The 13,531-nt window shown below is 32.5% G+C and overlaps 1 protein-coding gene across 13 annotated transcripts in view; it reads left to right on the top strand.

The window, feature by feature from the left end:
- The window catches only part of Mgat4c (MGAT4 family member C), a 732,252-nt gene that overhangs the window by 77,573 nt on the left and 641,148 nt on the right, over window positions 1-13,531 (top strand). The gene's annotated exons all lie outside the window — the stretch shown is intronic.

Genomic DNA, 13,531 nt, shown 5'->3' with positions numbered 1-13,531 from the left:
TTTAAAATTAAGGAAATATATTGGCTCTTTTATCTGTGCTTCCAAAGCTGTGAGCTTTCATTTTATCCTGTCATGCTAATTAATAAAACAGAAACTTAAGAGATTTAAAAAATTTATCGCAGCTGAAAAACTTGTGTGAAAGGTGAGATATGGTATTTTTTGCCAATACTTTGGAAGCATTCACATCAAATGTAAAACAATCTCTTCAAGGGGAAGCTTATCTTCCCTTGAGATATAGTATCCTCTCAAATATATAATATATATGTGGAATAAATTATTAAATTACTAAAATATGTTACTATTTTAGGCAAAATCCAACTAAACTACATTTCATTTGCATATAACATATGTCTAATGTTAATGTTTTTAAATGTATACAATAAGTTTCTCTAGTTTTTTGCGGAGAAATGTTTGATTTAACTCTATAGTACACATGATAGCTGATTTAAAACCACAGAGAATGGCACCTAAGTGAACTGTGTGTGTGTTTTCTTTGTACCAAGGACAGTAGTTGGTCCACTAAATGAAAATCAAAAGATAAAATATTTACACACTATCTCTGAAAAGTTTCCAAAACAAATCTAAAGTCTGAGACTAACTCATCACCTATGAGTGCTATGTAAGTAATATGAAAAATTTACAGTATTTTACTTTTATGTCATTATAGTATGGTAAAGTGGTTAATATCCTCATATGTTTCTTAAATCTACCAATTTGCTAAGCTAAGGAATGTTAGGTTTCTCATAGGACAATGCTGAATAATCTCATGTAGAACCTCAACAGTTGAAAAATTATTTACATGATCTTAGCAGTGAACAGGCCCACTAATCTCATCTGGGTGAACTAGGGTAAAAAGAATCACAGGCTTTGGGCCTATGGGTATTCTTTCCAGTGCTCTACTGAAGTAAGAATGGCTAATTAATGGGCACATCACACTCACTGAACAAGTTGGAAGCAGAGACACATAATGACACTTCTGTTAAGGTGTCAACTCAGAAGCGACCTTGTCACTTTTCCATTGGTAAAGCAACTCACAAACTCATATTTAACATTATTTATAGAAGCACTCACACAAAATACTGAATCCAGGTAGGAACTTAGAGAATAAAAGAATATTGACAAAATACAATCTACCAAATCGGGCTTGTTTGTAAAGAGACTTCTTAGTTGGGTTTAGCTTATCAACCAGTATTTATTATGCCTTTATAGAAATCAAAAGTTTGTATTAGTGTATTTACAGTTTAAAGTAATTAATATACTGTGTAAATTCTTAAAATCTTAATCTTGGAAGGAGAGGAAACACAAAACTACACCACAAATAAAAATAAATTCAAGATAAACATAGAAAGTGACTAAAAAGAACCGTACTTTATTATCAATGCCTAAATAAATTGAAAAGTTTTATAAAAAGAAAGACTAATATTGAAAGATGTGAAAATGATTATGATTAAAGTAGATGTAGGAGAAATTTTGGAATGGAGAACTCTTATACTTGTGTATTTTTAAACAAATAGCTTAACATTTTTCAAATAATTAAATCAATCTTGGTGTTCATGGTAATTCTCTAACATACTTAGTAATGTAAAGGTAAATTTTATTTTAAAGTAGCATCTCAGGATTGAAAGAATACTTAAGTGACATGAAAATCTCACATTATATGGGAATCCAAAGATGATGAAACACTATTTACAAGTGAAACCATTCTGATATTACTTTTTGGAAATTTTGAAGAGTGTTTTTGATGTGTAGAATGAGTAAATGTTCTTGATAACCAATTTAAAATTATGTTGGCAACTATATAAAACAATGCCCATGTATTATTTCCTCTTTAAAAAGTAAGTAAAACACATTACTCTAAACAAAATGTATTGATTTTCAAATTTAATATATATGACATGTTGTTTTAAACCTTATACACACTGTAGAATGGAAAATACCTGAAGTCTATTATTTTTCTCAAAGAAAAGATTTTAAAATCTTCAACACTTACTTATAAAAATCTAAAATAAAATTGTCTATTGTCTTCATAAAGGAGAAAATATCTTTCAACAAAGTCAGATGAGTATGTAGAAAAGAGTTGAATTAGTGAAAAATGATTATAACAAAAATGAACATTTTGCTGCAAATATTTTTATAATTTTGAAAATACTGATTTGAATTAACAACAGTTATGAACTACACTAAAGAAAAGAAGTGTTTTTCAGTGTCTTTAGAAAAGCTTTTTTGTTGTACAGAGCTGTTAAGGACTATCAGGTTAGCAATAGATGTTTTCAATTAAGATAAAATATATATATACATAACCTATATATTTTATGCTTTAAGATATATATTGTATTAATTCTATAAAAATAATAAAAATTTTATATAATTTGAGCTATTACATGATTTTTAAGGTTTCATGTATAAATATAATTTTTAATGTGTATGTAGGTAAAATTATATTTAAATTTGTAAATTTACTCTTTAAACATAGATAAACTATAGAATTGTGGTTATATCTGAGTCTGATGAAAAGTAAATTTAATGTTTGCTTTGAATTTAAGCTTATAACATTTGTAGATTTTTATTTTCCCAAAAATTTTAAGTTCATTATAAGATTGTTGTTTTATTCAAAGAAGCAGTTTTACTAGGTACCATGCATCTTCTTTGAGCATAATTTCTTAATCTTGTTTTCCTCCTCAGCTTTCACTGTGAATATTCATTTAATGAACTTTTTGATAGAAGAGTTTCTGGAATTCTTTATGTTAACTTCCTAAGTTTTAGAAATACTCACGGATCAGGTAATTTTGTGGAAGGTAGGAAATGTAACTTCAAAGTCTTAAGTAACAAGCTCAGTCTTATAGTATTAATTTATTTTACTATCAGAATTCCTAAAAGTATGGATTATATTCATCAAATTTTGTATTAGTTATCAAATGTGAAATTTTATTGACACAGTCCTTGACTTCTAAAACAATATAATTGGAGAGTACACTTATTATAGTAGATTGATCGATACAGATTGCATTTCTTACTTAAAATTAATTATAGAGTAGAATAGGTGGGGATGTCATTCACTTCATCATTTAACAGATATTTATTTAGAATATAGTATATGTATTGGTGCTGTGCATCCATTGGGAACAAAACAGGTAAAAATTCTCACTATCAGAGTGGAGATAGGTTTTCTAGTGGAAAGACAGAACATAAGCAAGAAAATAGGATATATATTCAATAGTGGCAAGTGCTATAATTAAAAATGTATAGGATAATATTAAGTGTAGGATTTGGGATAAAATTTTTACTTAGGATAGCATAGGCTGGGATGTCTGACCAAAAACATGATTGTCTTAATATAAATATCTGAAGACAATGCCGATTTGTGTGGGAAGAACAACCCATGGAAAGAAATAGCTAAAATGAGGACCTGAGGGTGGATGTGTGGTTTGCAGTTTGAAGATAACTGAGGAAAAACAATTTGCCATACATAAGTTTCACAGGTATCAGCGACTCAGATCTCAAATGGTTTTACAATTGAAGTCGGTAACATTCATTTTGAGAGGGAAAACAATTATCAACTGAAGACCTTTCAGTAGAAGATTATTATGGTCTGGTCTAAGTATTTCCAGGATCATGCTTGTTTGTCAAAAAAAAAAAATAGGTGAGAAGAAGATAAAGGAAAAGCTAAGGAAATAGGTAGACAGTTATTCCCAAATGTAGGCAAAATATGGTGTTGATTTAGACTACTTGAAAAAAAATGCTGAAGTATATTTTAAAAGCAGTATCAACAGGACCTACTGATGAAAGGAAGAATCACTTTGATCAATCTAGGCAACTGAAAAAAAATTTGCGTTGGAGATAAAGGAGAAAAAGTCTCTGCCATTTTAAATTTGACACACCTAGATAAAGTAGCTGGATAAACAGTATAAGTCAAGCTCAGGAAAAGCTAGTAGTTGGAGACATAGTTGGAAAACATCAAAACTGGAATGGAGTTTAAGTTTTTGAAATTGGAAAAGATGATTTACAGGAATTGGTGTATAGTTTGAAATCTAACTCTTGGTGTAGCTTATTGTTAGTGAGATTATTTGTATAAAGGAGATGAATTAAAAAATGGTTGAAAAAAATAGAATGAAAGTCAGATCTGTGTGTTGTTAGGAAGGAGACTAGTGAAGAAAGTATTTTAAGTTAGGTACACTGATCAATGGTGCCGATTCTTACTGTTAGGTCAAAAAGATGAAAGACTGAGACTTGACTACTGGAATTCTCAATGTGGAAAATAATTTTTACAACAAAATGAATACTGGAGTAATAGGGATAAAATTTTGATGATGGTGGGTTCAAGAGGAAAGGGAAAGAAAAGTTGTAAGGAATCAAGTACACACAATTGTATTTCTTATATATGAAAGGAAGTGACTACCGGGAGATGAAGTAGAGCCAAGAAAATTTACTTGTTACTCGATGGTCAGCATAACTAGTGGGTATGGTCTAGTTGATGGCAAGTATTTGATAATTCAAGGGCGAGATGGGAAATTTACTACAGCAGTGTCATTGAAAGGAACAGGGTCATATGTACAAAGAAAAGACTGTAATTACTTGAATTGCATGCCATCCCAAAACAGAAAAGAGATTAGAATATTCAAATAAAAATGTGGAAAAATTAAGGTTCAGGTGTATCTGGTGAAATATCTCTTTTAAATATTTTTTTCCTTTTGTAAAACAGGAAAAAATATCAGTAGCTGAGAAGAGGAGAATTTTGAGGCAAGAATACGTAGTATAAAATAGACCTAGACTACAGCAAAACAGTGAGTGAAGTATGGAATACAGCATGAGTTAGTGCACATGAATATAAAGTAATTCTAGCCCAGACAGTTTGGGTTTTTCCTAGCTTCACACACCATTGTATTTACAGATGCAGATGTAGTATGTGGGAAATTGGCCTTTACCATGATTGTAGTTTAGTTATAAAAGTACATAAACATGATAGAAAACAAAGATGTTCATTTTGTACTGAAAAGAATGACTTTATAATACCTAGCAATGATATTTAAGGTGAATAACATAAGAAATATGGACGCTATGTATGGAGTGAGAGTTAAGGCAAAACAGTAAAGTCTCAATAGTTTCAAACATTCTTGGAGTTGAGCCCTTAAAGGTAGTAAGCGAGAACAGAAAACCATAGTAAGACATGTTTAAAACTGACGTTTTGAGAGAATAGTTTTAGTAAAACAAAGTCGTGAGAGAAGTTAATTAATGGAGTTAGTATGAGCAACAAGATCATGAAGTGGAATGGAGAAGTTCGATCTTTCACTTAATTACTACCACAGAAGTAGTTCTAGAGATAGCTGCAATGAATCAGTAGCTAAGATTGCCAAAATACCAAGCAGTACGCAGGGCTGACACAGGGGATCTTGAATGAGAGCAACAGAAGAAAGTGCTTCGTAGAGGGTCACATAGTTTCTTTCGTTCTGGACTGTCCATCAATGATTCAAATGTTAAAGCCCTGGTCTCAGAGCGACTTCATCAGAAGATGCCGTGATCTTTAAGGGGTGAATCTTTGTGGGTTGGCTAAGATGCTTGGGGGTTTGTCTTTGACTGGAAGCCTTGCATCTTCCTGTTGTTCCTTTCAGTTCATGGCCATGAGGTGCCTGGTTTAATCTCTACACTCATAAAAGCAATGCGGCTCTGTGATCATGAGCTGAAGCCTCCATGAGCCAAAATAAACCTTTTCTCTTTGTAAGCCAAGTATCTCAAGTTTGCTATAGAGACAGAGAGCTAACTAACACAAGGTGGGATCATTGTCTAGAGCAAGGTAATGGATAAAAATAGACAGCTCACTTTGAGGCTCAGACTTATGACATGTGTGGAAGAAACAGAATCAGTAGGAAATAAACAGGTTTAAGAAAGAGCAAGACAGTGACAGAGACAATCAAGAAAGCAATTAAAGCTACTGTCAATTTTCCTAATGACTGAACTTGAGATAAATGAAAATGTACTTGTCGATGGTAGATTGATTAACATTCAGTTTCAGAAGAGACCTTGGAGTAGGAAGAAATTTCACAGATGACACAATGTAATCCTGTATCCCAAAACCTTTTCACAATGTAACTGATATGCATCCAGCCTCAATTGGAATAGTTCTTGTGGCTGACTCCTTATAAATTAAGCCATTCTAAAAATAAAACAGTTTTCTATGTTCAGAAATACTTCCTTTGACTTGAAAATTCTAAAATATATCTATATTTCATTGTATTTTTATCATTAAATTTTCCCTTGCTTCCTGTTGCTGCTCCCAGTCTATAATCTCTGTCCTTTCAACCACCAAATTCAAACTGCTTGGTTTCCCTGCCTTCTTCATAATTCCCTTTTTGAGAGTGTATATTTACAAAACTCCTAGTTACTTCTCTCAGATCATTGATGATTGTTATCAGGCAACTCCCTAACAGATGCCATTACTGTAAGCACCTTCAATATGGAGAATCAAACTCATGCTCCCCCTTCAATGAGTCAGATACTCTACTTCTATCGTTCCTCCACAAACAGAACCTCTTCTTTGTTTTTCACAGTTACTAATACTGTTTTAAAAATCTTCTTGATTCCTTTGTTCTAGTTTCACACTCACTGTGGAAGACTGAAACTCTAGACAAACCTCTGTCTCTATGGTTATATTCCAACCACTGAAGAACTGAGTAGTAAGAGGCCATCATGGTGGTTTTCCTGTTCACCAAAAGCAAGTGAGCTTTCCAAAATGCACAAAAGAACAAAGCATCACTTCAGCTAGCTTATTCTGCAAAGTGCCACTGTGAGATCATGTTTGTCTGTTCCATTTCAATCTTTCATTACTTCTTTCTGTCTACTAATCTCGGTGGATGATCTCACTATATATACAAGAGTGAGCACATCAGACGGTAACTACAGTACTTAAGCTTTTTACTACAAAATGCCTTGTTTTCTTACTGTCTTAGGTCAGGCTGCAACAATAGAAAATGACAGACTGGGTGGTTGCACCAAAAACACCTTTCTGTCATAGCTCTGGAAGTTAGGAGGCCCAAGATCAGGGAGGCAGGAGATCTTAGAATTTGGTGAAGTCACTCTTCCTGTTTGGCAGATGATCCTCACTTCATTGAGAATTCATATAGTTCAGAGAACAGAGAGGAAAAGCAAGCCCTCTGGGGTCTCTGTATGGCACATAATCCCACTCCTAAGGTCTCTACTCTCATGACCAAATTACATCCTAAAGACCCTTCTTCTAATGCCAACACATCGAAATTTAGTATGTTAACATATGAATTAAGGTGACAGCACACAGAAACTTTGATCCATAGTACATCCCCTTTCCTTTCCAGGATTAAAGTGCTAGTCCGACCCGGCCCCTTCACCTCCACTCCTCTGGTCCTACTGCTGCTCAAGCTCTTCTCTCTCCTGAATCTTCAGCATCATGGTTTCCACCACATACTCCTTCTGATCTTTAAAACATGACCTAGAATCATAATCCTAAACAAAATAAAACAAACTGTCTTGAACCTTTTATCCGTTGACCTAATGCCTTTATCTTTTTATTTCCAAACCCTTTCATAAGCAGCTTTGTAAAAGTTTGATTTATGCACGATTACCTCAACTTCTCGCCTTTTATTTAATTTCCACTTTTGTCATGCTGTTCCAAGTGTCCCCAGTTAGCAATCTCCTAAGTTCAGCATGTCTCCATCCTGCTCTAGTTCTCAGTAATATACAGCTAACTACCATTCTTTTCTTGAAAACCTAACTTCTTGATCTTTATTGTTCTGCTTCTAAAATTGAAATGAATGCAGTATATATTTTACCTTACTTATTCACTTATTTGCTTAGCTTGGGTTAGATTTTCAGATCTATTATAATTGGTTGCAGGAAGTTTTTTGAATAAATTCTAAGTACCCTCAATTGCTTTCAAGCATTTACAAGCATTTCAGGTTTTAATTCAGTTAAGTCAAAATGGCCCCGTCCCTGTCCTTCTTCCTTTCTTTCTGGATTGGTTTAATTTCTCCAAAGTTTATGTAGAGAAATAATATCAGATGGCGAGGCATCCGGGTTTCAGCCTTCTTTTGTTCTATGCTGGCATCTGTTGCAAAGTACTATCATTCCCATACACTCATCACACTGGCATCTGCCGAGATTTCTGTATTCTCGCCTGGTTTCTTGACATACATTCTCCACTGTTCTTGTTATAATTTTTCTCATCGTGACCACAGATCCCTTAAACATCTGCCTCTTTCTCTCAGGCAAGGCTCTTATATTCTGTGGCAGAAGCAAATCTCATTACTCTTTCTTATTATTCCAGGATACTTGCCTGTAGAATTCTTGACTGAGAGGAAGCCACCTGTGTCACCCCACCCTCAAGCAGCAAATAGACTCCTCAACCAATTTTCTCCCATTCCACTGGATTAGTAAGGAATCTTGAAAGTGTTTCTTCACAATGTCCCAAAGAGGATTGAGCACAAATGCGTTCTTGATTCGGGGATTCTCAGTTTGATGAGTTCTATTTAACATACCTTGTACTGTTTACTAATTTTATACCAGACAGCATGTTAAGTTCTGCAGTTTGTTTTTTCTCAAATACATTTTTAACCTTTCTCTATGCAATAGAGTAATTATCCTTTTATTATATTAAGGGGGAAGGGATTTAATTTTTCTTTTCTTCCAACTTTGTCATTATATGAGTAACATAGCTTTCACTAAAATAAAAAACCAAAAATTTAGCATTTTTGCTCTTATATCTCAGCTTTCATTATGTCACAGCTGGCTGGACTGAGAAAAAAATGGATTAAATGATAAAAAGTTGACACTTGATGATTAGAGGGTGTGACTCACATTCTGCACTGTGACAAAATGATCAACCTGCCCATACGTATGGCTCAAGGAAAAACAAAACTATAAATGCTGAGTATATTAAAACATTTAAATGCAATGATGAACAAAATAGACAGTAAAGAATACTCTGAGGCAAAACTAAATGAAAGGATGAAATGGGAGGTTATAAGCAGAATACTGATGCTAGCTTCCTCCTTGAGGGCAACTGCAAATTCTGGTGAGCTCGAGTTTTAGCTTTCATAGATTTTCAGAGTATCAGGTATAGGAGAAAAGTCTAGTGGTCTAAATTAAAAAGTCTAAATAATTCCACCATAAAACTGAATCCATCAAGTTTGTTAGCCTCTCTGTGTAAGTATAAATGGAAGTAAATGTCCATTCATGGAGAGTTTTACAAAATCATATTCTTATCTATAATTCTAGTGCTAAATGAGGGGAGAAACAATCTTTCTAAAGTAAAAAAGAAACATGTTTATGTTCGCTTGTGGCCTGATTTTACTTCTGTGGTATGAAAAACCTCAATGCAGTACTAAAGTTTAAAGTGCTCCTGAGTTGCTACATCCCCTATTACCTGGCAGAGAGAACTGTAAATTTTCTTTGAAAGAACTTGTCTTCAGTCCATACCTCAATTAGTTCTCAAAAGTAAAAATTTAAATGATATAAATTTATAACAAAAACTCCATCAAACATGTAGGGAAACAAGAGATCATCATTTGGAGTCTCCAAAATAAGTGTCAATATTATAACTCTTTACACAGAACAAATATGTTAGGTTGCCTAAATTAACAATCATCCTGAAAATATATGGACAAAGGATTATTAAAAAGACCTACAAGACTTGATAAAAGACTCAAAAGAATGTTTTGAAATTGAAAACTGAGATCAAGATCCCTAGAAAAAGACTGAAATAGAGAGTTGCATGCAGAAGCTTATTTAGATTATTCTTGGGGAAAATATCTCTAAAGCAGAAAGACAAGCTGGATTGGCCAGAAGGGATGGAAGATACAGTGGCAGTATCATAAACTTTGGAGTCAGCTACTCCTACAATTACTATTTAAAACCAGACATATTGTTGCTATCTATTATACAGAAATGCTGCCAACCCCCAAACTAAATATAATGGCAATAAGGGGAAATGAGAAGACAAACATGAAGATTCTTCAAGAATTCTAAACATTCTATATAAGTGAGTTACTTTGACTACACAAGAATCAATAACCGAGTCACTGGAGGTGGACAATGTTAGTCTCACAACATTAAGTAATTGACCAAAAGGAATTTGCTAAGTATCACTGTACTCAATTTTCTCCCTTTTAGAGAGGCATTAAATAACTACAGAATTGTCGTGAAGGATTAAATAAGATGAATATACCTGAAAGTTTAAGGATAAGCTTACATTTGATCATAACAGAAGATGAGATCAAAATATTTGGTGAATTTATAAATTTTTAAAAAGAAATTACTACAGTAAAAAACAGTGCAATCAATCTTCCTCAAAATAGTGTACCTTCTTTCAAACATTCTTATCGTGTCATTCTTGCTACTTTTTGCAACAGTTCTGGAGGTTCTCTAACGCTTTTCAGAGGTATGATAGAAAATACAGTGAAGGGGCCGGAGATTTAGCTCAGTGGTTCCACCACCTGCCTCGCAAGTGCAAGGACCCGAGTTTGATCCCCGGTACCAAAAAATAAGAAAAGAAAAAAATATATACTGAATGCTGCTGCCGAGTGCCATGCAATAGAAAGACAGGTTTGCAAAACTATTCTTATCTGTCCTCATGTCTATATTCTTTGACTCTGGCTAACTGCAACTTCTACTTTTCCCTAAAGTCAAAATGACTATGAAAGTTTAATCAATGGAGGACCTCAAGACAGCCACAAAAGCACAAGCAAAAACACTCATGAAAAATCACTTTCAGAGCATCTTCAGAAAGTCACAAGAATAATGGGATTATTGTGTTTGTAGCAATTTGGAGTATTTTGTGGGAAATTAATTCAATGTGGCTTTTTATTGTTGTATATATATATTTTAATTTAAAGATTTGCTGTATGTCTCAATCATACCTCACAGCAACTATTAATACTTTTAAAAAAGAAGAAGCAGATTATTGTCATAATTCTCAATTTAGCATCTGCCTCCATTTGTCCTATATTTCTCTCAATATGCTCTTTAAGCCCCTGTTTCTAAGGCATTTTCTGACCATGGCACATACAGAGCTTAATAATTTCCTTTCAACAAATAAACACTCTTTTCCTAAAATTTTATCTTGACTGGAATATAAGTACTATGTACTGCAGCAGCTAGTGGCCCTTGAGTCTTTCTCTGACATTTTTGCACATTTAATGTAAAATTGCTCATTTTATCCTTTCAAAGCAATATACCAAATATTTGCATAAAAACCCTATGCATTTTGGGGTGTATTGACACATTATTTTTTATTCTATCAGTACTTGAACAGACTTACTATATATTAGAGTACAATATATATATATATATATATATATATATATATTATAGAGTACATAGATTTTATTGGCAAAAATATTGACTGTTAAGCAAATAATATTCAAAAACATATTTTTCATCTGTGCCTTGATGAGCAACACTTTCTTCCTTTGTTTGTTAGGGTTTTTTTCTACAATTAGAATAGAATAAGCAGAAGTAGAATTACTCAATTGAATACCCCTACATTTTTTTCCTATAGCTTTTAAAACAGAAATGTACTGCTCTTTTGTGGTTAAAATCTTCAATCTACGGAATATCAATTCTAATATTCTATTGATCAAGGATAGACTCTAACACACAAATAATTCCTTTCCAGTAATGAACAAATAGTTTGCTTTATTCTGGATGTCTGACCAGGTTTACCCTGTTCTTCTTTAATGAGAATCTGGGAATTCCTGGCTTCTACAATAAGCTGTCAACATGAAAAATCCACACTCTAATGTCAATTTGCAGTGCTTGTGGTTCAAAGGATATTTATAGCACATGTGATTTATTTTCCAATCACTTAAAATTTAACAAAAAACTATACCATAATTAATCTCAAATAAATGAAAGGTAATCTATTTTCACAAATTTTGGTTGAACAGCATAAAGTTTGTCATTTCTGAATATGCTGTTAGCAACAATAGTACAATAGCTATCGAAGTTTGTATAAAGGAAATATGTTTTAAAGTCATTACCTAAGTAAAAACTAAAACATGTACTCTACTTTTATTCTAGGGAATGCTTTCATTGATGTAGATAAGTAGATATGCTATATTATATGTTTCCAGGGCTTTTATTAAAAGATTAAGCATTTATTCTTCAATGGCACCTCACACTATTGCAACCTAACACATGATAATTTTTTTTTTTTTTTTTGTACCGGGGATCAAACTCAGGTCCCTGCGCTTGTGAGGCAGGCGGCAGAACCACTGAGCTAAATCCTCGGCCCCATGATAATTTTAATATATGTTTTTATTTTTATATTTAACATACTTATCAGTGGTAGTTCCCCAAAACCACATATAAATTAATCATATATTCTTTTACTATAAGTACACAATCATTAACTAACTAGATATATTAAAACTATCATTGAAAGTTATATACAATACAATGCTACAAAAAAGTAGTTAGTGCATTTTCAAAATTTTATATCAGTATGTATAGGTATATTTGTATGTTAGATAATTTAAACATATGGCATTATAGGTATCAAATTCAACAGTTGTCATTTCTTAAGTGGTATTATAGTCAACATTCATTTCTTACATATTTTTATGTTATTTCGTTTGATTTTGTTTTAATAGCCAAATTTTTTTGAAATAGGCTGTGGAGAAAAGATGAAAACAACCTCCAGAACATAAAATTATAGATTATCTTAATTTTCTTCTTGACTATGATTTAAAATCTGTGTGATTGAGTGATTAATTTATATAACACAATGTAGAACTCTTTTAATGAACTAATATTCTAAAACTCCCTCATTTGTGGCCTTTGTAAACACATTTCCTTGTAGACTTTTTTCTATAAGACATGATTGTATAAATATGGTTAAATTTTCTTCAGTGAAATTTTTCAATAAAATTCCTTAACCATGGGAACAAATCGTTAAGTCACCAAACTAAATATAGTACATCACAGCTAGGGAATTGTTTGGCCTTCTTTAACCTTTTCTAGCTAATTCCATGGTGATTGGCAATTAAGTGATTTCTTTTCCTGGTGGTCATATTATTATTTTTATATACAGTTGCATGTAACAAAGTGAGAAACAAAATATACCTCTTTATATATAACAAGAAAAGTATATTAGGAATATTGATTTCCATTTATAAGATTTTTAAAAAATTAAAAGCATTAAAAATTCTGTAAGCCTTCATTTTAAATATTTTATTTTCTTATATTTTAATGATTGCTTCAGCAATAATCCTTCTTTATAAAACACATGGACATTTCTATCTTATTAATTTGTTTTAGAATCTTTATTAAATGTGCATATCTTATTTCTTTATTATTTTCCTGATTTTTCTTACTATTAGTGCTTCTATTTAAGTTCTCATTTTACTGTGCCCCTTCAGTCATGTCCAGAAATGTTTTTGATCTCTGAGAGACAACTTTCAATTGGAGTTCATTTCCAGGATCCAAGCCAATCATAATTTCATTTAGTAATGTTTAGGTATTCCAAGCTTGCTAGCTACATACAAGTGCATACTGAAAAATAAATATG

The sequence above is a fragment of the Heterocephalus glaber genome, unplaced genomic scaffold, assembly GCF_053883595.1.
Source record: "Heterocephalus glaber isolate CG9 unplaced genomic scaffold, H.glaber_assembly_v1.0 deba00001572, whole genome shotgun sequence".
In the NCBI taxonomy this organism is placed as follows: domain Eukaryota; kingdom Metazoa; phylum Chordata; class Mammalia; order Rodentia; family Bathyergidae; genus Heterocephalus; species Heterocephalus glaber.
This window is presented reverse-complemented; position numbering and strand designations above follow the sequence as displayed.